The sequence below is a fragment of the Mustela erminea genome, chromosome 5 (assembly GCF_009829155.1).
Source record: "Mustela erminea isolate mMusErm1 chromosome 5, mMusErm1.Pri, whole genome shotgun sequence".
Taxonomy (NCBI): domain Eukaryota; kingdom Metazoa; phylum Chordata; class Mammalia; order Carnivora; family Mustelidae; genus Mustela; species Mustela erminea.
Window position 1 is genome coordinate 83,042,410 of NC_045618.1, and position 23,204 is coordinate 83,065,613.

The 23,204-nt window shown below is 37.4% G+C and overlaps 1 protein-coding gene across 4 annotated transcripts in view; it reads left to right on the plus strand.

The window, feature by feature from the left end:
- Nucleotides 1–23,204, plus strand: part of AKAP6 (A-kinase anchoring protein 6) — a 521,710-nt gene that overhangs the window by 138,666 nt on the left and 359,840 nt on the right. The window lies entirely within an intron of this gene.

The following is a 23,204-nucleotide window of genomic DNA, read 5'->3' on the forward strand; positions in this document are numbered from 1 at the left end:
AGACCAGTGGGTCTAACTTATAAAATTAAATTTGGATAACTTTCTAGTTGATTCACAACTGAACCATCTTCTTCAAAAAGTAGCAGCCCTTTATCCTTGAACATGTAGCAGGAACCTTGAAGTGGTGATTTCTTCCTGGGATGGAAGGTTGACAGATGGCTCCTGAGGTTACTTTCTATGGTGAAATTGCATGATTCTATAAAACATTTTTCTTTTTTTTTTTTTTTTATTTGACAGAGATCACAGGTAGGTAGAGAGGCTGGCGCAGAGAGAGAGAGAGAGAGAGGGAAGCAGGCTCCCCGCTGAGCAGAGAGCCCAATGTGGGACTCGATCCCAGGACCCTGAGATCATGACCCGAGCCGAAGGCAGCGGCTTAACCCACTGAGCCACCCAGGCGCTCCTAAAAACATTTTTCTTATATGCAAAATGTATTTCACATATTGACACAGCATCATAACAAAGGTTTTCTTCCTCCTCTGATTTGAAACTGGCATTAAAACTAGTAAATAGTGTGAGAGGTAATAAAATTCTAATGTTCAAACTGATGTTAGATGCTCATCTCTTATAAGAAGACCACAACTTCAGAGGTATTCTCAGGAGAATCTACCTGACTTACCTCTCTTGATCATGTATGGTGAGATTTTCAAAAGGTGATGATGGTGATGATGATTAGGATAATAAATGTTCCATGAGCGAGAAAGGACACTATTTTGAATTTAATGAAGTAAAACCCAATTCATTTCTCATAGGTAGACAATGTTAATAGTTTTTTGTTTTATTTTTTAATTCTTTGGGATACTTTAGATGGTGCTTTTTAGGGAGTTTTATTTGTTTGTTTATTTATTAATTTATTTATTTCGGAGAGTGTGCCTGAGCCCTTGCATGAGCAGGAGGAGGGACAGAGCGGGAGGGAGAGGGAGAGAGAGAATCCCAAGCAGACTCCATGCTGAGTGCAGTTCATGACCCCTGAGATCATGACCTGAGCCAAAATCAAGAGTCAGATGATGAACCAACTGAGCCACCCAGGAGCCCCAGTTTTGTTTAAAGTTTAGATTTTATAAAGAATGAAATAATTTTAGTTGAGAAGAACTAAACCATACTAAATAGTCAGATAATTTAATCACAAAGGACAAGTATATCTATCATAATTTCATTTAATATTTAAGAAGCTGATTTGAAGCCCTGAGTATGTGGAAGAGGCATGTCAACTGTTAGCTTCATTGCAAGGTGGTGGTTCTCAACCAGGAGTGATTTTGCCACACACACATACCCCTCCCACCTTGGGGACATTTGGCGATATCTAAAGACATTTCTGATTGACACAACTGGAGAGGTGAGAGTACCATTGGTATATAGTGGGTAGAGGCCACAGATGATGCTGCATATCCTGTAATACACAGGGCAGCTCCTTAAAACAAAAAATTACTTGGCCACAGATGTCAATAATCCTGCTATGGGTGTGATATGGGCTATTTACTGATAGAGTATCCCTTCCCAACAATATCTGTAGGTCTTTCCTTCAGTTCTGATCAGGTTCCAACCTCTTGAGTAGAGCGTTAAGGTCATACTCAGTGGGACGTGGTCATGCTCAGTGGACCTAAGTGGAAAAAGAGATGAGATCTAAACATTCAGTAGGTATATGTTGACTTAATTCCTCAGTTTAGGGTGAGGTGCCCTTGCCTTCAATTGTGCTTGATATCTTCTAGTTTAGAGACTTGCCATTTTACTCTCTCCAGAGAGAGGCAGACTTCCAACAGAGGTTAGCTGGGATTCTAGCAGCTTCTTAAATTGGTTTTCAGGCAGTTATCCTGTTTTTAGGCCCATCATACCACACTGCCAGGGGAATGAGGTATCATCAATTCTGGGACATTTTTGGGGGTTCCACATATAAAATGGGTTGACTCTCAATTTCCCTACCACCAGGTTTAGCTTTCTCAGATCTGTTTAATCAGTTACTTCTTTCCCAGTTTTCTGGTTTCTAAAATTCTTTGTCATTATTATCTCTTTGAAAAAATTCCTTTAGTGATATTTTTGCAAGATTGTAAGAGAAAGCAGAGGCTAAAGAAAGCATGTGACTTTCTGTCTTTACCAGAAGTATAAGATCATTTTTCTTTTCCAATATGTTTCCTGTAATACTGGCTTCTCCATTTGTCTGTGTCTACCAGGAAACCCCCCACATCTCCCAGCTACACACACTAGTAAGAGAAGGGGTTTTTTGAATACTGAGTATTGGTTTTTGTGAGATAAGGTCCAGATTGAGTGCTACCTCAAAATTTGCCCTGTTGCTTAAAAAAAGGAAAATAAAACATTTCTCAGTATTATTTTTAGCCTCTCTAGATTTTTGTCTTTATTTCAGAGCCCCTTATTTTTATTTATTTATTTATTTATTTTAAAGATTTTATTTATGTATTTGAGAGAAAGCAGAGAAAGAGAGAGCACATGAGAAGTGGAGCGAGGCAGAGCCAGAGGGACAGGGGGAAGCAGACTCCCCATTGAGCAGGGAGTCCAATGCGGGGCTCCATCCCAGAACCCTGAGATCATGATCTGAGCTGAAGGCAGAGGCTTAACCCACTGAGCCACCCAGATGCCTGCTACTTACTTAATATGTAGCATACAGTTATCTACCAACTTATTCATATAAAGCCTTTATTTCCCCACTAATTGAATACTTCACGCACTCACACTCACCTACTCCCTGACCCGCATATTCAGTACGTGTTTATCAGATGTCTGCAATGCAGAAGGGTCTGAGTAAGACTGTACGTAGGATGCAAAATGGTGTCCCATACTTCCTGCTCTTAAGGAGTTTATAATCTTCTTTGCAGCTTTTTAGAAGTAAATTAAATGACATGATGTATTTCCTTGATAATGTGACATACCTCATAGTTTTTATACATAGTATTAACATATTACCATTCTCCCCTTTCATACATCAACTTGGGAGGGCATCTTTGGGCAAGGCTATGTCTTCATAAATATGGGTTATAAATATGTAGGGACTCCCAGATACCATAACCAAAGGAAAATTACTCTTCACTTCCCTTTATATCTCTGATGAGTCCTTAGGAGGAGAAGCTAAAAACTCATTACTCAGTATTCCAAAGGAGCTTCCAGTAGTCATTCTTGAAGTCACCAGGAAATGATCTCCCTAAAATGAATTAATATATGCCAGTGTGCCCAGGTGTATGGTAGATTATCAGGGATACATGCCAGGGATGATGGTATTTGCAATGTGCCTTGGTCTAGTCCTGCATTTCCCAATGTTTCAAATACAAATGCCTTTGAATAAAGAAATGGCAGGATGGCTGAGAGTAGGTGTAGATGATGCACTTTTATTTGTCCTAATCTTGATTTTGGAGGTTTTCCTTGTACATAGGGCAATCAGCCCTACACTTGCCGTTTTATGTCCTACCGAGGAGGCTATCTAGAGGTCCTTAAGATTAGGTATACTGCTTTAAATTGCTGTCTTTGTTTTTAACAGCTTCTTGCCCTGACCACCCAAAGATACAACATAAGGATCTCATTAAACAAGTAGGAGATAGTCACAGGGATCAAAGAAAATGTTTTCAAGGCAAATCATTTTTAAATCCTTATAATATACAGCCATGGGATGTGGGAAGCTCACAGTTACCCAGCCAGCAATTTCTCCTGTGCTTTCTGCTCCAACTCATCCCTGAAACCTAACTCAAAGTGAAGTGCCCTGTCATTGTGCTTTCTGCTGCCATCACCCTGTGTCTTGATGAGAGAAGAAGCTCTTCAGGTTTTTTTTCCTTGACTGATGGGTGATTGGAAGCTGCAAGGAGCAGTGTTGGATGTCTGTTTCTCTTGCCACAGTTTGGGATTTGCCTTTAATGCTTTTGTCTCAGGCAGAAGGATGAGCCCAAAGTAGAGACCTAAACTGACAGCTTGTGCAGAAGATCAAAAGGAAAACCTGGACAAGGAGCACAGAAGATGCCAGTGTCCAAAGTTAGTCATAGATTTATCTAGCCAGAATCTAGATTGCCAGATGAAGGCTTTCAGTGTGAAACTAAGAACTTACTGAAAGGGATGTAAGCTTACTGAAAGCCAAGTGAGAGATTCAGAGTTGAAATTAAAAGGTGAATAAAATGGGAAGCTAAGCGTGACTTTCACTTTTTTTTTTTCTTTTAATACTAATAGATTGAGGTTGGGTCAGCCTGGGCATGGAGGAGGACCACAATGGAAGTCAGAGGGCCAGGAGGCAGTGGGAAGTCTTCTTGCTTTTGACTACATGAATTCTGGAATCCATACTGTTTTTTGTATACAACTGATACTTGGAGTTTTTTAGAGCAGTATTCTCCAAAGTGTTTCAAAGGAGCACTAGTTCTGCTAATGCAGAAAAATATTTGGATAACACTGAATTAAACAAAATTAAGAAGTTTCTTTCTGAAGATTCCTAGGAGCAAATGTGTGCTGTGTATCTCTCAGAGGAGCAGTGTGTAAGTTGTGTTTTCCAGATGTATTCAGCCTCCAAACTTTTTCTTGTAAGGGCTTCACAGGACCAGTATTATGGGGACCACATTTTGGGAAATGATGTTCTGGCTGCTGTCTGGATGTGCATGTGGAATTTCAATGTCTTCTGTTCAGAACATTTTGTTCTGCTGACTGTTAGAGCTCACCTTGTGAAATTTTGAATATATTGGTACATTTTTAATCCTTATTTTCAAAACCTTGTTTATTAAGATGACATAACACATTGAGGAAAAATTTGAAGCCCTTTCACTTAACAGCCACGTTATGAAGAAAGAATGACTGCAGTAAAACTTCTGGGCACTTCACATCTCTAATTTAGTCTTGCCCTAGGGAGAAAATGACCTTGAATAACTTACCAAATTAATTTGGATGCATGTTTAGTGTGAAACAGAAGTAATTATTTCATATATTTTTAAAATTCCTCCTCCCGGTTTGGTTTTAAATAGAAGATGGCTTTCTTGCCCTTTTGGCTGTATCAAGGATAGTTTTAAATAGAGGTGATTGATTCAATTATAACCTAAGAATAAGATTTTGGGTATTTTTCTCCTTAAATATTTCATAGACACAGAAATAATCAATGATACTGGAAAAAGTAAAAGATAAGAAAAGGTTAAATCTATATGATGATGAATTCTTTTGAAGGTATAAGGCAATATATGGGTATAAAAGAATTATTGTTAACCATTGGATGATGTCATTTGACAGTGTTATTATATGTAATACCCATGCATTTCCGAAGTGTTTTTATCGTAATCATTTTTGTATGTATGTGCCTATCTCAGTCCCTTAACTGATCAAATACCGAATAGCTAAGAACTGCCTTTGCTATTTTAAGACTTTTGACTACTTTTTGAGTAACAAAAACTAATGTTATTTAATTCAAGTGACTGCTTCATAGTCTGAACCCAAGATGCTACTTTAAAATGTTTTGTCCTCATACAGACAGATATTTTAAATTCTGTAGTAAAAGTACATTGTTTTACTTAGGTTTGCCTGAACAGTGAGATCCTATTATAATATAAACCTTGTTATATTTAAGTGTGTGTGTGTATGGTTAAATATATAAATGTAAATGTAACAGTTTATAAGAACCCTGTGAAGTGATAGCCAGATACCTTTCTTTTTTGTAGTGTAGACTGATAAATGTAGTTTAAAGTACAGAGACTTGACCCAGCAGGAGATATTTCCATCTTGCCCCTGGAGGTCCTGAAAAGGCCTTACACTAGGCATTAACCCTTTGCTAGCCACAATCTATTGGTACAGGGACCAGAAAGGAGAAACTCTTATCTGTATCCCCAGAGACCCTCAAAGGGCTCTATACATGGCTCCAGGTCCTCACAGCCATAGACTGCTAGTCTTTCAGTTTTCTAGCAGTCTGGGGGTCAGGGTCCCAGTAGGAGACACTCCTGTCTACGCCCTGGGAGATCCTGTATACAAGCCCCCCTCAAAGACTCAGTGTGTCGGTAGTTCTGATGGCACAGAGACCAGGCAGCAGATACTTTTGTACACTTTCAGGGTATCCTGAAAGGGCCCTAAACTTGACTCTAGGCCCTTCTCGGTGCAGTCTTTGAGTAGTCCAGCTGGTATTGAGATAGGTTGGAGATCCGCATGTCTGCCCCTCCCGAGATCCTGAAAAGGTACTACACTTGGCTCTAGCTTCTCTAGTTACAGTCAGGGGCCAGTCCAACCTACTCAGGGACCTGGTAGGACACACACCTATTTGTGTCTCCAGAGGAAGGGGCAGACCTCAGTTTTAGCTGTGAAACCTGAAACAGCCCTGTGGATTGAGTTTCAGGTGCGATCCAGAGCCAGTCCTGTCCAGTGACTAGGCAGTGGTCTTCTCAGTGTCCTGGCGAGAACTGCACCTGCCATAGAGATGGATATACACCTCTCTGAGGACCCAAATGTGAACCTTGAAGTGAACACTTGTTCTAGCACCACCTTACTGAATAAGATACCAGAAGCAGTCTCATCTCCCCAGGGATCAGGCATGATACACACCCTTCCAAGATCCTGGTAAAAAGCCTGACTACCATGGATCTTACTGCATACCCAGTCACAGCCTCATAACCAGTTCCAATCCAGCACAATTATGATTCTGGAAATAATTCTATCAACCCAAGAAGCAAACAGCAGAAGGTGTTTATTTGCTAAAACTGGTCTGTAATGACTGGGAAAAAAGTTGTTGGTTCTTTTAAATGCACAGACATCTGTGTGTGACTATATGTATCATAAAGAATCATATAAATATGTACCACCAAAGGAAGCTAATAAAGCTCTAGTAACTAACCCCAAAGAAATGGATATCTACAAGTTGCCCAACAAAGAATTTTTAAAAAATTTATCTTGAATGGAATGGATGAGAATACAGATAGACAACTAAATGAAATGATGGAAACAATGCATGAACAAAATGAGTTTAATAAATAAATAGACACCATAAAAAAGAGCCAAACAGAAATCCTGGACTTGAAGACTATAATGACGGAATAGAAAATTTTGAGAGTTTTAGCAACAGATTTGGTCATGCAGAAGAAAAAAAACCAATGACCTCAAAGACAGATCTTTAGAAATTAGCCAGTGAGAGGAACAAAAAGAAAAAAGAGAAAGAGTGAAGAAAATCATATGAGTTATGGGCCCCATCAAGTAAATGAACATTATATCATGGGAGTCCCAGGAAGAGAAGCAAGAGAAAGGAATGGAAATATTATAGAAAGAAATGATAGCTGAAAATTCTTAGAATTTGGAAGAGATCTTAGAAGAGATATGGACATTCAGTTATAGGAAGCTCAAAGACCCCATGCAAGATCAACCCAAAGATTACTCTGAGACTTCTTATAATCAAATGTTAAAAGTCAAAACAAGGAGAGAATTTTGAAAGCAGCAAGTAGAAAATGACTTATCACAAGCAAAGGAAGCCACAAAAGGCTATCAGTGGAGTTCTCTGCAGAAATCTTACAGGTCCAGAAGGCGTGGAATGATATAGTCAAAGTGCTGAAAGAAAAACTATCAACCAAGAATACTGTACCCATATGCCTTTAAGGCAGAACTGTCTTTCAGAAATGAAAGAGAGATAAAAACATTTCCCAGACAAACAAAAACTAAAGTGGTTCATCACCACTAGACTTGCCTTACAAGAAATGCTAAGGGAGTACTTCAAGTTGAAATGAAAGGACACTAAGTAACAACATGAAAACAAAATTCACTGGTAAAGGTAAATATATAGTCAAATTTAGAATACTCAAATAATGTGATGTTGGTGTGTAAGTCATTTTTCTCTCTAGAATAAAAGTGAGTTTTATTTATTTATTTATTTAAGGGTGGCCTGATTTAATTTTATTTATTTATTTGGAGGGGGTTGTTTTCTTTCTTTCTTTTTTAAAATTTAAATTCAATTAGCCAATGTATAGTAAGTACATCATTGGTTTTTGATATAATGTTCAACAATTCATTAGTTGTATATAACACCCAGTGTCTAAAATAAAAGTTAAAAAACTAATAATATTAAAAATAGCTATAGATAAAATAATTTGCTAATGGATAAACAGTATTAAAGATGTGAAGTGTGACATTAACAGCATAAAATGTGGGGAGAGGAGAAGTGAAAGTATAGCTTTTTGAGGAGGTTGAAGGTAAGTGTTTACCAGCTTAAAATAGACTGTTATATTTATGAGATGTTTTATGTAACTCTCATGGTAACCACAAAGAAAAAACCTTTAATAGTTATATTAAAGACAACAAAGAGGAAATAATGCATATCATTACCAAAAAAGTCATAAAGTCTTAGTGCAAGACAGTAAGAGGGGAAGAAAGGAACAAAGGAACCAAGAAGCAGTCAGAAAATAATCAATGACAATAGTTTGTGACAATTATTATTTACTAATAATTATATATAAATAGACAAAATTCTCCAACCAGAAGACACAAAGTGGCTGAATGGATTAAAAAAATAATAAGATCAGCAATGTGCTGTGTGCAAGAGACTCACTTTAGCTTTAAGTACACATGTAGGTAGAAAGTGAAAAGTTGGAAAAAGATACTCCATGCAAAATGGTAACCAAAAGAGAGTAGGAGTGGCTATATTTATATCAGATAATATGGACTTTCAGTCAAAATATGTCACAGGAGATAAAGATGATCTCTCTATAGTGATAAAGGACTCAATTCATCAAGCAGGTATGATAATTGTAAATAAATACGTACCCAACATTGGATATAGTAAAAGTACGAGACTGAGGTACTCCACTTTCAACATTGGATAGACCATCTAGACAGAAAATTAATACAGAAACAGCAGACCTGGATAATACTAGGGACTAAAGGAGCTTAATACATATACAGAACGTTCCATATAATAGCACTAGAATATACATTCTTCTCAAATGCACACAGAACCTTCTCCAGGATGGATCATGCAAGGGCTGCAAACCAAGCCTTAACTAATTTGAGAAGATCAAAATTATATCTAGTATCTTTTCCAGCCACAGTGGCATAATAATAGAAATCATTAGCAGGAGGTGAATTGAGAAATTCACAAAATATATGGAAGTTAAACAACACATTCCTGAACAACCAGTGGGTCAAATTTCAGAAATCAAAAAGGAAATCAAGAAAGTATCTTGAGACAAATGAAAATGTATGGGATGCAGCAAAAGCAGTTCTAAGAGGAAAGCTTATAGTAATAAATGACTACATTGAGAAAAAGGATCTAAAAAAAAAATAGCTTAACTTTTTACCTCAAGGAATTAGGAAAAGAACCAATGTAGCCCCAAATTAGCAGAAGGAAGGAAATAATAAAGACTTAAACAGAAATAAATGAAATAGAGACTAGAATGACAATAGAAAAAAAGCAATGAAAATAAAAGTCAGTTTTTGAAAAGATAACAAAATGGGAAAATCTTTAGCTAGATTAACTGAAAAGAGAAAGAGAGGAAGAGAGAGAGAGAGGAGTCAAAATCAGAAATGGAAGAGGAGACACTGCAACCAATGCTACAGGAATACGAAGTATCATAAGAGGCTACCCTACCGTGAGACTATTATGCGAATGAATTGGATAACATAGAAGAAATGGATAAATTTTTAGAAACATACAACCTACCAAACTGAATCAAGAAACACAGAAAACTTGAGCAGACCAGTAATGACTTAGGAGACTGAAGCAATAGTCAAAAACTTCTCAACAAAGAAAAATCCAGGACCAGGTAGCTTCAATGGTGAATTCTACTAAACATTTAAAGAAGAATTAACATCAATTCTCAAATGCTTCTTTAAAAAATGGAAGACAAGGGAACACTTCCCAGATTCATTTAATGAGGCCAGCATTACCCTGATACTAATGCCAGATAAGGACACTACAAGAAAAGAAAACTTAAGGCCAATATCCCTGATGAGTCTAGATGCAAAAACAGACACATAAACTATGTGGAATAGAATACTTAGAAATAATGCCTATATAGTCAACTAATATTTGACCAGGAATCCAAGAATATTCCATGGGGAAAAGATAGTCTTTGCAAAGTATGATTTGGGAGAAAATATTTGCAAACTATGTATCAAATAAGGAGTTAATATTCAAAATCTATAAAGAACACATACAACTGAGCAGTAAGCAAACAAACAAATAATCCAATTAAAAGTAGGCAGAGGACTTGACTATACATCTTTTCCAAAGAAGATAGGGTACACCTGGGTGGCTTAGTCAGTTGAGCATCAGGACTCCTGTTTCTGAATCAGGTCATGATCTCAGGGTCATGAGATTGAGTCCCATGTTGGGCTTGCTGCTCAGTGCAGTCCGCTTATCCCTCCCCCTTTGCTCCCACTATTTCTCTCTATTTCTCTATTTCTCTCTCATTAATAAATGAATAAAGTTTAAAAAAAGAAAAGATAGGGATTTCATTTCCTTTGGATATATACCCAGAAGTGAGATTGCTGAATCATATGGTAGTTCTATTTTAAATTTTTTTATAGTTGTTATTTTTTTGTTTAAGTAATCTCTACACCCACTGTGGGGCTGAAGCTCACAATACAAAGATCAAGAGTCACATGCTCCTCTGACTAAGCCAGCCAGGTACCCCTATTTATAATTTTTGAGAAACCTCCATTCTATTTTCCATTGTGGCTGCACCAGTTTACATTCCCACCAACAGAATACATGGTCTTCCAAAAATCACTGCCTTGAGGATATATCTGAACCTCCATGTTTGTTGCAGCATTATTCACTGTAGCCACAACATGGAAAAAAACCTAAATGTTCATCAACAGGTGAATGGATAAAGAAAATGTGGTATGTGTATAATACATCGAAAGGAAGGAAATTCTGCCATTTGTGACAACATGGATGGACCTCATAGGTGAAATGAAATGAGCCAGACGGAGAAGACAATTACCATATGATATCACTCATATATGGAATCTAAAATAAAGCCAAACTCATAGAAACAAAGTAGAATGGTGGTTGCTATGGGCTAAGGCTAGGGAAAATGAGGAGATGTTGGTCAGAGGGTACAAAATTCTACCTACATGGTGAATAACCTCGGGGGAGCTAATGTACCGCTCACTTAGTGACTATAGTTAACAATATCATACACTTAAAAGTGACTAAAAGAGTAAATCTTAAATATTCTTGCCACATACATAAAAGGGTAATTATATAAGCTGATAGGTATGTCAACTAGGTAATCATTTCATAATATAGTATCAAATCAGCATATACCCCTTGAGCATACACAAAGTCGCATGCCAGTTATTTCTCAGTGAAGCTGGGGAAATGAAAGAAAAAAAGGAAAGACTTACTTTTTATATTCAAGGTCAGTTTTCTCTAGCCCATTTCTCCTTATAGTTCAACTGAGAATTAAGTGTGCATTAAGGAAGCTGCTAGTTCTTCCTTTCCTGGACCTGAAGTTCCAGGAAGGTGGAGGGTCGACAAGTGTTGACTAACTTGTTTTCCAGCCTACCCAGGAAAGTGTCAAACAAAGTGAGATGCTTATTACATACATTTTTTCTTAAGCCATTGTGTACATAAAACTGTCGGGCTGATATATTCTTCTAACTCCTTATAAATCTGTCTAAATCTGTTTTCTTTTTAATTTGCATATTATTTTGCACATTATGGTAGAAGAAGAAAACTATATTCTGTCAGCTGTTTGTTTTTACATTATGTTAAAAAAGTGAAATAAATGAAACTCACCTTTTAGATTCTAGCTTAATTAAAGGGCCATTCCAAATGCTCTTATTTTAAAAATTGAGTCAGCTGTGTATTAATAAAATATTCTGGATTGTTCGTTTTCAGGCATAAGTCACATTTCTTACTGAAGAAACTCATTCAAAGGACCTTGAGTATCCAAATCAGTGTTTGAGTCATACAGAACTATGAACAATGACAGGATCAAGGCAAAGGCCACAGTGAATAGAAGCTATGACAAGCAGAATTCGTCTGAGGTTCATTTGTATTTGGCTGCAGATGACTAAGTAAGACCAAAAGTAGCTGTGTCATGTGATGTCTGATAGGACTCTGAGGCATTAATTGAAAAATTATAAATGGATGATTTCTAGAGTGTACTGGAGAAGACCAGTGGTCTCTGAGTGTGTCGCATAAGTTGTGACTGTTGTTAACAAAGAAAGAGATAAAAAATAAGAATTAAAAAGCCTAGGACACACCTTTCAAGCATCTGCATTGCTTTTGGACGAACTCGAGGCGCTCCTGCGCATGGATGATAGAGCTTATCGCAGACTTGATCTAAGTCAGGCCAGAAGTGAAAGGCCCGGAAATGATGACCTGTCTGGGAACCTGCTGCTCCTTTCTTTCCACATCACCGCTAGACTGGGTTAGTGGTGAGTGATAAAATCAAATGACTGGATCTATCAAATGGCTGGGTTTATCTTTTCGCTTAGACTTTAGTGCTTTCATGGCAGAGAGGAGAGTGTATGGGTTAGTCTGTTAGAATGTTTAGCATTTTGCCCTTTGTACTCCTGTAATTTAGAGGGGTGCCCTAAATTAAATAAAAACAAAACTTTTTTTTCTGTCTTTGCTGAAAGGAAGAGGCTTCTAGCAATATTTAGTTTGTAACTAATTTTCTAGAGTTGATGAAGGGTCTGCTGGGTTTTTTTTTTTTTAGAGGCTTTTAAGTCATTAGCCCTTAATTAGCATTTTCTGTTATTGCTATTTATTTCATTAAGCAAGAGAATAAATAATTTGTTAGGAAAAGGAAAAAATTCAATGGAGGTGAATTTATGCTTAAGCTAGTCTATGCCCCATCCTTTTATCATCTACCAGAATACACAGCACAAAAATATTTATGAGCTTTATACTTTTCACTAGAAAATATGTGTTTTATTTTTCTTTGAAAGTCCATGATATACAACTTTTATTCTAGGAATTATTTTTTAAAATGCTAATTCATGTCAGAACATGTCGTATTTTATCATTCACTCACCTTCAATTTAGATGGCTGGTTGGGCAGAAATGTTTGACAGTATTTAATGAATGGGATGCATCTTAAGCAAAACCATTGTAATATATTTGAAAATATAGATTCTGCCCTGCTGAAAGTGTTTCTTTGAAAAGCATAGTACCAGACCTTTAATTATTCTTTCTGTAATAAAGGACATTCAGAGGAAAGATCTCTGATCACATCAGATCTTTAGATATTACGAGCCTTTGCCATTTCCCATTAGTATTTTTTAATCTGACATCAGAATCTTGTAAAGACAATCTCTTTTGAGTGTCTGGGAGGTTAGGGTGAGTAGGAAATAATAGCGAATAGGAAATAATGCTTTTGAAAATCCTTGTCTTTATAAGAGTTCATCCCCCGTAAAATGCCTTCTGTTTATGGAAGAACAGCAGTATGGGTAGTTATTTGATGTGTTCTCATGTTGCAGCATGAACAGCAAAAACAAATGTAATATTTGTTTTGAAAGATTTGGCTTAAGTTCATTATTTGATACTTTACTCTGGTTCAGTTGTCACCAAGAATAAAAGTCATTCCCTTCAGAATATATCTGCTTGTGGAACAAATAATAAAATAATCTCACCTTCAACTTGATCACTAATCACCTGTGGCTTTTATCATGAGATCAGATGTAGTTCTAGGAAGCAGCTCTTTCTAAAGGGATTATTTGAATGAAAAACCTTATTGAACTGAGTCATAGTAACTTTGTGTTAAAAACTATGGTGTTTTAAGAGATGGGTAGGCACAATTTTAAGTTAAGTATTTTAATCAAGTGCCCCACCCAATCTTGTGACATTCTCTACCAAAATACAAAAAATATTAATTTTCATAGTCAAAAAAGTTTGGGAATTTATGCACCCCTATGTAGAGATGCTCAGTATACTTGAGAGTATTAAAGCCCTGTCCTGCAATGAAGAAACTGTTTTATGTTTTAATCTAGATATTTTTAAGTGTTACTTTTGCACACAAATAGTTAAGAGTCAAGTAGTTCTGAGGTTTAAGACAAACAGCAGTCTCTAGGCCCTCTTCTTTTCTGTCTCCTGTTCTCCAGAGGCAACCACTTCTCATCTTTTAACTGATTTTTTTTAGTATCGACGTCCGTCTCCAAATGATAGAATGGTATGGCTACTTCCTGAGTACTTTCTCTCTTTTTTAGATGCAAGTATAGTTAATATACAGTGTTACAGTACTTTCAGATGTACAATATAATGATTCAACAATTCTGTATATTTCTCGGTGCTCATCAAGATAAGTGTACTCTTAATTCCCTTTATCTATTTCACCTATTCCCCCACCCACTTTCTCTCCGGCAAACCACCTGTTTGTTCTCTGTATTTGAAAGTGTGCTTTTAGGGGTGCCCGAGTGGCTCAGTCAGTTAAACCTCTGACTCTTGGTTTCAGCTTAGGTCATGATCTCAGGGTTGAGTTTGAACCTGAAGTCAGTCTCTCTCTCTCTCCCTCTGCCCCTTCCTGCACCTCTCTCTAAAAAACAATAAAAAAAAAAAGTCTCCTTTTTTCTCTGTTTCTTCATTTATTTTATTTCTTAAATTCCACATATGAGTGAAATCACATGGTACTTGTCTTTCTCTGACTGAGTTATTTCATGTAGCATTATACCCTCTAGGTCCGTCCATGTTGTTGCAGATGGCAAGATTTGGTTCTTTTTTATGGCTGAGTAATATCCTATTACACACACAGGCACGTGCACGCACACACACACACACACTGCAGTTCTTCTTTATCTATTCCTCCGTTACTTTTATATCTTGGCTATTGTAGATAATGCTGCAGTGAATGGGGATGCATATATCTTTTTGAATTAATGTTTTTGTTTTCTTTGGGTAACTACGCAGTGGTAGAATTATGGGATCATATGATGATTATATTTTTAATTTAACCTCTATATCATTTTCCACAGTGGCTGCACCAGTTTGCATTCCTACCAACAGTGCATGAAGTTTCCTTTGTATCTATATCCTCACCAACACTTGTTATTTCTTGTGTTTTTTTTTTTTATTTTAGCGATTCTGATGGGTGTGAGATGACATCTCATTGTGGTTTTTATTTGCATTTCCTTGATGATTGGTGATGTTGAGCATCTGTGTGTCTTCTTTGCAAGGATGTCTATTCAGGTCCTCTCCCCAGTTTTTAATTGGATTATTTGATTTTTTTTTTTTTTTTTTTTTTTTTTTGGTGTTGAGTTGTATTAAGTTCTTAATATGTTTTGGATGTTAGCTCCTTATCAGACATATTATTTGCAGATATAGTCTCCTATTGATGAGGATATCTTTTTGTTTGTTGATGGTTTCCTTTGATGTACAAAACCTTTTTATTTCAGTGTAGTCCCAGTAGTTTATTTTTGTTTCTCTTGCCAGAGGAAACATAACTAGAAAAATGTTTCTGTGGCTGATGTCAGAGAAATTACTGCCTGTGTTTTCTGCTAGAAAGTATATGATTTAGGTCTCACATTTAACTCTTTAATCCATTTTTTATTTTTGTGTTTGGTGTAAGAAAGTGGTCCAGTTTCATTCTTCTGGAACTCAGAAGTCCAGTTTTCCCAACACCATTTGTTAAAGAGACTGCCTCTTCCCCATTGTACATTCTTATCTCCATTGTTGTAGATCAATTGTCCATAAAAGTATGGCTTTACTTCTGTACTCTCTCTATTCTGTGCCAGAACCATGCTGTTTTGATTACTGCAGCTTTTTTGTATATTTTGAAATTTGAGATTATGATACCTCCAGCTTTCTTCTTCTTTCTTTAGATTGCTTTAGCTATTCAAGGTCTTTTGCAGTTCCATACAAATGTATTTTTTCTCATTATTATCTGTTGACTTCTCATTTTGAAAGGTGAGAATTTATTTAGTCTGCTCCCTAACCTGCCTCTCCCTCTATCACTTTTTCAAAAGCGTTCACATGTGAGAATGCACTTGCAATTCTGACTCTCTCATTTTTCCTGTAAAATTATATTGTGATTTGAATTACATCAACATTTTGAGTTTATATTATTAAGATTATATAAATGTGATTTTTTTTTTTTAGTTAAACCACATAGAATAATATGAATGATTCCTGTTCTATTTTTGTACACTTTAAATTTTTTTTCTGGAGTTTATAATTATTATTTGCTTAGTTTTCTGTGTTTATCTCTAATCCAACCCTCACTCCTCTACCAGTTGAGTAAATCCCTTCTAGGTATGAATGTTTATTTACATCAGGTTTTCTCTCAGTGTTGCTTGTTTGACAGTCTTTCTGAGAGTCTTCTGACCTGTTCCATTCTGGACTGGATGCTTTCCTTATCTGGTACACAGCTGCCATCCTGAGATTTGCTTTCTTCATCACACCCCATGTTGATTGTTGTTTCCTGCTTCCCATGACTTCCACTTTTTTGGTTTCCTTTGTTTGGGTTGCCTATGTGGAGAGACTTCCATATCTTCTGAGAAAAATGTGTGGGAGGTTGCTTTTTGTGAACTTAAGTATCTGAAAATATCTTTATTCTATCCTCACTTTGGACTGTTTACCAATCTCTATTTTTGGTATACAGTTCTATGCTATAATTCTTAACTTCTTTTTCTTGAGGTAAGCTCTACACCCAAAGTGACTCTGAGATCAAGAGTCATATATTCTACTGACTGAGCCAGCCAAGTGCTCCTCTATGCTATCATTCTTTTTCCTTCTAAGGAGAACAGTTATCTTCTAATTTCTGTTGTTGCTGCAAGAAACACACTCCTGTGTGTCTCCTCCATTTTCAGTGCTCTACTTCTGGCACTTGTGATCACTAAATGTGTGGTGGTTTTTACGACACTGAGCAATTCTATGGTAACTGCTGGGTATCCTATAATTTAACTCAATTCTGACATTATCTACCTGAAAATAGTGTCAGATCCCACAGGTTAAGGGCTCATTCCCACAAGACTGTCTCCCTCCACCTACTCCAGATGTCCCTTGCAAGTCCAGGTTGTTACCAGCGTTTCTGACCAGCTATAACTCAACCCTCTCCTCAGGCTCCTACCACCCACTTCAGAGGTTTGATTAGTTTCCTAGAGCTAGTCACAGAATGCAGGAAAACAGTTTACTTACTAAATTACCAGGTTAATACAAAAGATATTAAAGAAGGGGCACCTGGGTGGCTCAGTTGGTTAAGCATCTGCCTTAAGCTCAGGTCATAATCCTGGAGTCTCCTGGGATCAACCGTCAGACTCCCTGCTGAGCAGGGAGCTTCTCCCTCTGCCTCTCACCCCGCTCATGTTCTCTGTCACTCTCTCTGTCACTCTCTCAAATAAATTAAGTCACTAAAAAATAATACAGAAATATATTAAAAGATATAAACGAATAGCCAGATGGAGAGATGCATAAGGTGAGGTCCCCAAGGGTCCTGAGAACAGGAGCTTCTGTCCCCGTGGATGTGTTTTTGTTCACCAATCTGGTGGCTCTCTGAACCCATCTTTTTGGGTTTTTATGGTGGCTTCATTACATAGGAATGACTGATTAAATTACTGATCATTAGTGAGTGATTCAACTTCCAGCTCTTCTTTTCTAGATTGAGGGCTGGAACTGAAAGTGCTAACCCTTTAATCATGGTTGGTTTCTCTGGCAAGCAGCCCCATCCTCAAGGGCTTTCCAAAAGTCCCCTCATTAACAAACTCAGGTGTGGTTGAAAGGGACTTCTTATGAATAACACACTCTTTTAAACTTTATGGCTCTGGTGCTATTTCGGGAACCAAGGACAAAAGGCCAACTGTTATAACAAAAGATGCTCCTGTTGCTTTGTGCTTAGGAAATTCCAAGTCTTAGGAGCTCTCTGCCAGAAATGAGGACGTAGACCAAAAATATGTTTCTTATTATAAATCACAGTATCAGAGTTGCTGTTGAGAAATCCAAAGCAATCTAATTTATGATTCTTTGTATATGCTTCTACCTTTAAACCAATTTTCATTTTCCCTAATATGCTGAGATTCCAAATAGAGTGCCTTAGTGTTTGTCTATTTTCATATACTAGGTGGGTCTTTTTAATCTAGAAACTCATGCTCTTCTATTTCTTAAAATATTTCACTGATAATTTTTTCCTTTCTCTTTCCTTTTGCATTCAGGAACTCCTGCTCTCCAAATGTTGAGCCTCCTAGACTGGTTGCTAATTATCTTACCTATTCTTTACCAATTTCTGTCTATTTATCTTTTTGCTTTACTTTCTGTGAAATTTTCTCAACTTTATTTTGAGCCATTATATTGAAATTTCCCTTTTTGCTATCATGTTTTCATTTTTCCAAAGTTCTTTTTTGTCCCAAAAATATTTCTTTAAATAAAAATTCTATTCTTGTTTGATGGATATAGTATCTTATCTCTGTTAATCTTCTTTTAATACTTGTTTAAAAAGATTTTATTTATTTATTTGAGAGAGAGCACAGAGGGAGAGTGAAAGGGAGAAACAGACTCTTCTTTGAGCAAAGAACCCAATATGGGGCTCCATCCCAGGACTCTGGGATCATGACCTATGCTGAAGGCAGACGTTTAACCGACTGAGCCACCCAGATGCCCCTTATCTTTGTAATCTTTCTTTTTCAATCAAGTCATCTTCTCCTTGCATGATGTGTTTCCTCCAGGTTGAGGTTTTTATGTTGCTTATTTTGGGCCTGTTATCCATACTAGAGCTTTCCCTAAATCTGTGCTAATCCTTGAGTGCCTGATCATATTTAGAAATAGGAGAATAGAATGCTGAATGAATGCTCTGAATATTTGGACAGGCCTGTTGATTGTGAATGTTACTGTAGGGTGATCTGGATGTTCTAGTTTTATTATCTCATCTTCTTGGACTGATCAGATATCTTAGATAGGGGATCTCTAGTCTCTTGACTGGAGGGTAAAGGCTTTGGAGAATCAAGTTGGGAGAGGGGACTGCCGGGGAAGAGGGTATCAGCACTCAGAATGGTATGTTAACTCACTTCACCATTTTCAAGTTACTTCTGTCTTGAACTGATCACTGTCCCCAAGTCCAGAGATCTTTTGATTGATTGTTTTTGGAGAATAAACCTCCAGTCTTCTGCCAGAATTGGGGGTGGGAGCAACAACCCAGCAACACAAAGTACTTTTAAACATTGTTCAAATGTTTAAACATTGTTCAGTCTAAATCAATCTCAATGTGTTATTGCCTCTTCAGCCAGAGTTAGGCCCAATTCAAGGTAAAGGGCACAGTCCTCCAAGGCTGCCAAGTATGCCCAAGACTTCTGACACCAGCGGCAAGTTCAGGGGTCCTCGGGGCTATCCTTACTTCAAACCAGCTGATTATAAGTTTGGGGGGTTCTCATAGACTCCTTCAGATTTGATAATTTGAAAGATAAACTCAACAGAATTCAGGAGAGTACTATACTTGTGATTTTAGTTTTATTATAGCAAAAGAATCCAAATCAGCACCAGCCAAAGGAGGAAACATATAGGGTGGAATCTGGGACTGAGAAGATTCCAACCACAAAATGTCCACATCCTCAGGGATGCATTGCCCTCTTGTCATTAGTGTGTTACAATACTCATGAAGTACTGCCAACTTGGGAAATTAGCTTGAGTGTCAGTGTCCATAGTTTTTACTGGGGCTTCCTTACTTAGGTATGATTGGTTACATGTTTGCCCAGGGGGTTGCCTAAAGACCAAGCCCTCTAACCACATGGTGGGTCTTTCTGTCTGGCTAGTCCCCATCATGAGTCACCTTGTTAGCATAAACTATCAGGAGTGGTCTGAGGGGCCCACAATAAATAACAAAAATATTCCTGCCATTCTGGAAATTCCAAGGTATAGAGGTTACCTCCTCGAAGTCAGGGCAAAGGTCGGACTTTTCTTTTTGGGAAGTTCATTCTTTACAGTCTTCCATCTCCATTTCCAGAGATGCCTGATTCTATCAATTCCAAAATGCTTTAAAGATTCTGAAGTAAGATCAGGTTGGTTCTTTGCTCTCTGCTCTGCTGGTTTAGGATTTAGCTTTTTTTTTTTTTTTTTTTTAAGATTTTATTCATTCAAGAGAGCAGGAGTGGGGGAGGTAGGGAGGAGGGAGAGGAGTGAATGGAAATGGGAAGGGGGAGAAGCTGACTCCCTGATGAGCAGGGGCTAGATCCCAGGACCTGGAGATCATGACTTGAGCTGATCTCAGGTGCTTAACCAACTGAGCCACCCAGGTACCCCTGGATTTAGCTTTCTTAAGTCAGCTAAGGCATTTATTACTTACTCATCAAATTTTTGGTTTCCAAACTGTTTTTCCTCCCATTTTTGAGTGTTTATATTAAAAAAAGAAAAATTCCCAAATAATAAAAACCCTCTGCAGGGGTGTTAGTGGTATTTCTTGAGGAAGCAAAATTAGATACATATATTCAGTTTGCTATCTCTACCCAGAAGTCACCCAACACTTTCAATTTATTTGTCAGTAGCAACTTTTTGTGGGATACCTATTAGCACCAGGTTAATAAACATTAAGTTAGCAAACACTTGTATATTGCTGCATTAATATAGGCCAACTAATTTAGGCTTCAGAAACTTTAAAAATAAATAGGGTTTAGGGTTCATTTCCTTTCTACTTTACATAAAGAGGTCACAAAAGATAAATAGCCTCTTATCACTTATTGACTGGGGATGAAAATATAGGAATAGAAGAGAACCTTTAACTTCAACATTATCTATTTTTGTAGTGTTTGAATTAATATATATTAGTTTTTAATTAATTTAAAAATAATTTTAGAACAGGAAAAAAGTAACATTGCATAAAATAATCCCTAAAAATTTTCCACTTTAAATCTATGGTACTAGGGTTAATGGAGAACTAAAAATGGAGAATTCCTTTTATATTTAATGGAGTAGGTAGGACAGAGCACAGAACTCCTTTAATCACTGTGATCTAAAACTCAGATTTGTAGCCTCCCTGTCCCTCTCTCTCCTTCGCTCCTTTTTTTTTTTCTTGACTAGAAGGAGGTTTTTAAGGTTACATTTTATAATAATGGAATCTACTTGGAAAAGAGGATGTTGATCTTCTCCTTTCATTTTCTTTTTTTATTTTGTTTTATTTTATTTTTTCTCTCCTTTCATTTTCTTGGTAAATAAGAGTATGCGCATTGATTTTCCTGTTCCATTTTAGAATGTGACTGTAATCCTATATCTCTTCTTTTACAATCTTTTTGGAGTTTCTGCTTCCTATGAGATTCATTCCAAACTCCACAGTATGGCCTTTATAGCATTCTTTGGTCCACAACTTGCCTTGGAGCCTTATCTCTTTCTGGCCCTCATCAAGCGCCCATTTCCTCTGAGTGCTGAATTATTTGCTGACTCTCCCAACTTCTTGGTTTTGAGATGTCCACACAGGCTGGAATTCTTTCCCCACTTCCCTTCTATCCCATCTAAATCATACCTGTTTTTACAAGTCTATCTCAAATGTTACCTTACCAGAAAATAGTCTTCCTTGTCTTTCCTTCATTCAGGAGAAATTCCAATCTACTGGAGACTCATAAGGCTTTTTTGGCTCACATCCTGCTTGTGTAATAGGTATCAGTGGGTGAGTGTGTTCGTACGTGTGTGGGGGGTGGAGGCGGGGTGGGGAGAGTTGGAGGGAGAGAAATTGTGCCTATTATAATTTCCTTGAGGGTAAATATGATGGGTCATATAAACCCATAAACCTTATATAAAATTGATTCTCAGTAATGTCAGTTGATTTGAAATGAATTTTGTTTCATTTTCTTTGTATTAATAGCATTGACAAAAGCAACTATCGTGTAGATTATGGGTTAGAGTTTTACAATCCATTTCCTCTCAAGACATTTTCTTGAACAACAGAAAAGTAGCTGGCTAATGCTTAAAGATGATTATTAGCAATAATATTACTCCCACCATTGGGGTGGGAGTAAGAAATAGGAACACTCATCATTGAGTCCAGGTCTGCATACTCATGACCATGGGCACCATTTGCAGCTGACTGGTTGATGTAGCCAAATGGATTGAGTGATAGGAACTGACTGCTCTGGTGGGGAAAGAAAACATGGGAGGTATGGTGACTAGACTAGTCAATCTGGGTGTCTGTGCCCACAGGAGAAGGATTTGAATAATCCGGGGTGGGTTGGGGGGAATGATGAGAGACCAAGGAAGGAAGAGATTGATGAAGTGTGTTATGGCTGACGGAAGACCCTGTGCTCTGGGTGAGGGAGTTAGCGATGATTGAAGGGAGACTGGGAGATATCTCTGTGTGATTAGCAGTATATAATCAACCATCTACCTGGGGATACAGCCATGCAGAAAAGACATGTTAAAGGGGAAAAAGAGAGGAAACATCAGTGATACCAAGAAAATCTTCTTAATTGCAGAAATCTATCAGGACCCCACTATTTACATGTCAGCCCCCCAAGTCACCCCATCACTTGAGTCCTGCTCACAGATATCTGCTTGCAGGCTGCTCTGTTGTGGCAGGAGGATTAGAAAGTGAGACTAATCTGGGGTTATGGTGGTGATCTCTCTAAACCCTGTTACTCCAGGTGAATATGGAGGCCTTGGGGCCAGGAGAAGAGGGCTGACACAGGAGAAGAGCACTGGCAGGAAGAATCAGTCAGTGATTATGGGAACTTCCTTGGGAGCATCTTACAAAAACCAATCTCTCTTTTTCCTCCCAAGTAAAAATCTAACTTAACACTTGGCAGGAACCCTTGGGCTCCCCCTCTATAAAGAACTTAGAGCCATTTAAAGTTTCCCCAATGTTTGACCTCACAAGAGGCCAGGGAGATACATGGGCAACTAGATTTAAAACCAGATGATGAATTAGAGCCTCTTCATCTAGGTAGGCCATGACATTTAATTCAGCAATTTATTAAACTTGCTTTTGTGTTTTTACAGAGCCTGATTCTAAAATGCCGGAGTCAGATACTGGGTACACCTCTTAAGTTTATTTATTTTTCCTAAATGCAATGAAAACATGGGAGCTAACCTTAGACAAAAATGAAAACATTCCAATGGAACTTTCAAAATTCATGGTTTCTATGAATAGGTTCTATAAATAATGATTATGAGAATTGTAAAAGAAATGAACACAGAGGAAAAAAGGACACTTAGCGATGTCTAACAATTTTCTCTATCTCAGTTTTGTAACATGTGCTTTGTAGCAAGCAGATCTGTTAATTTGGCTACAATTATGCTTAGTCTCTCACTTGTTTTTTGGGGAGTAAGCAGAGCACAGAAAGATTGAGAGATTTGGGGTTGCTTTACATGGATGGTAAAACTGCTTCTCAGACTGTACACATGATGACGTTCTTAC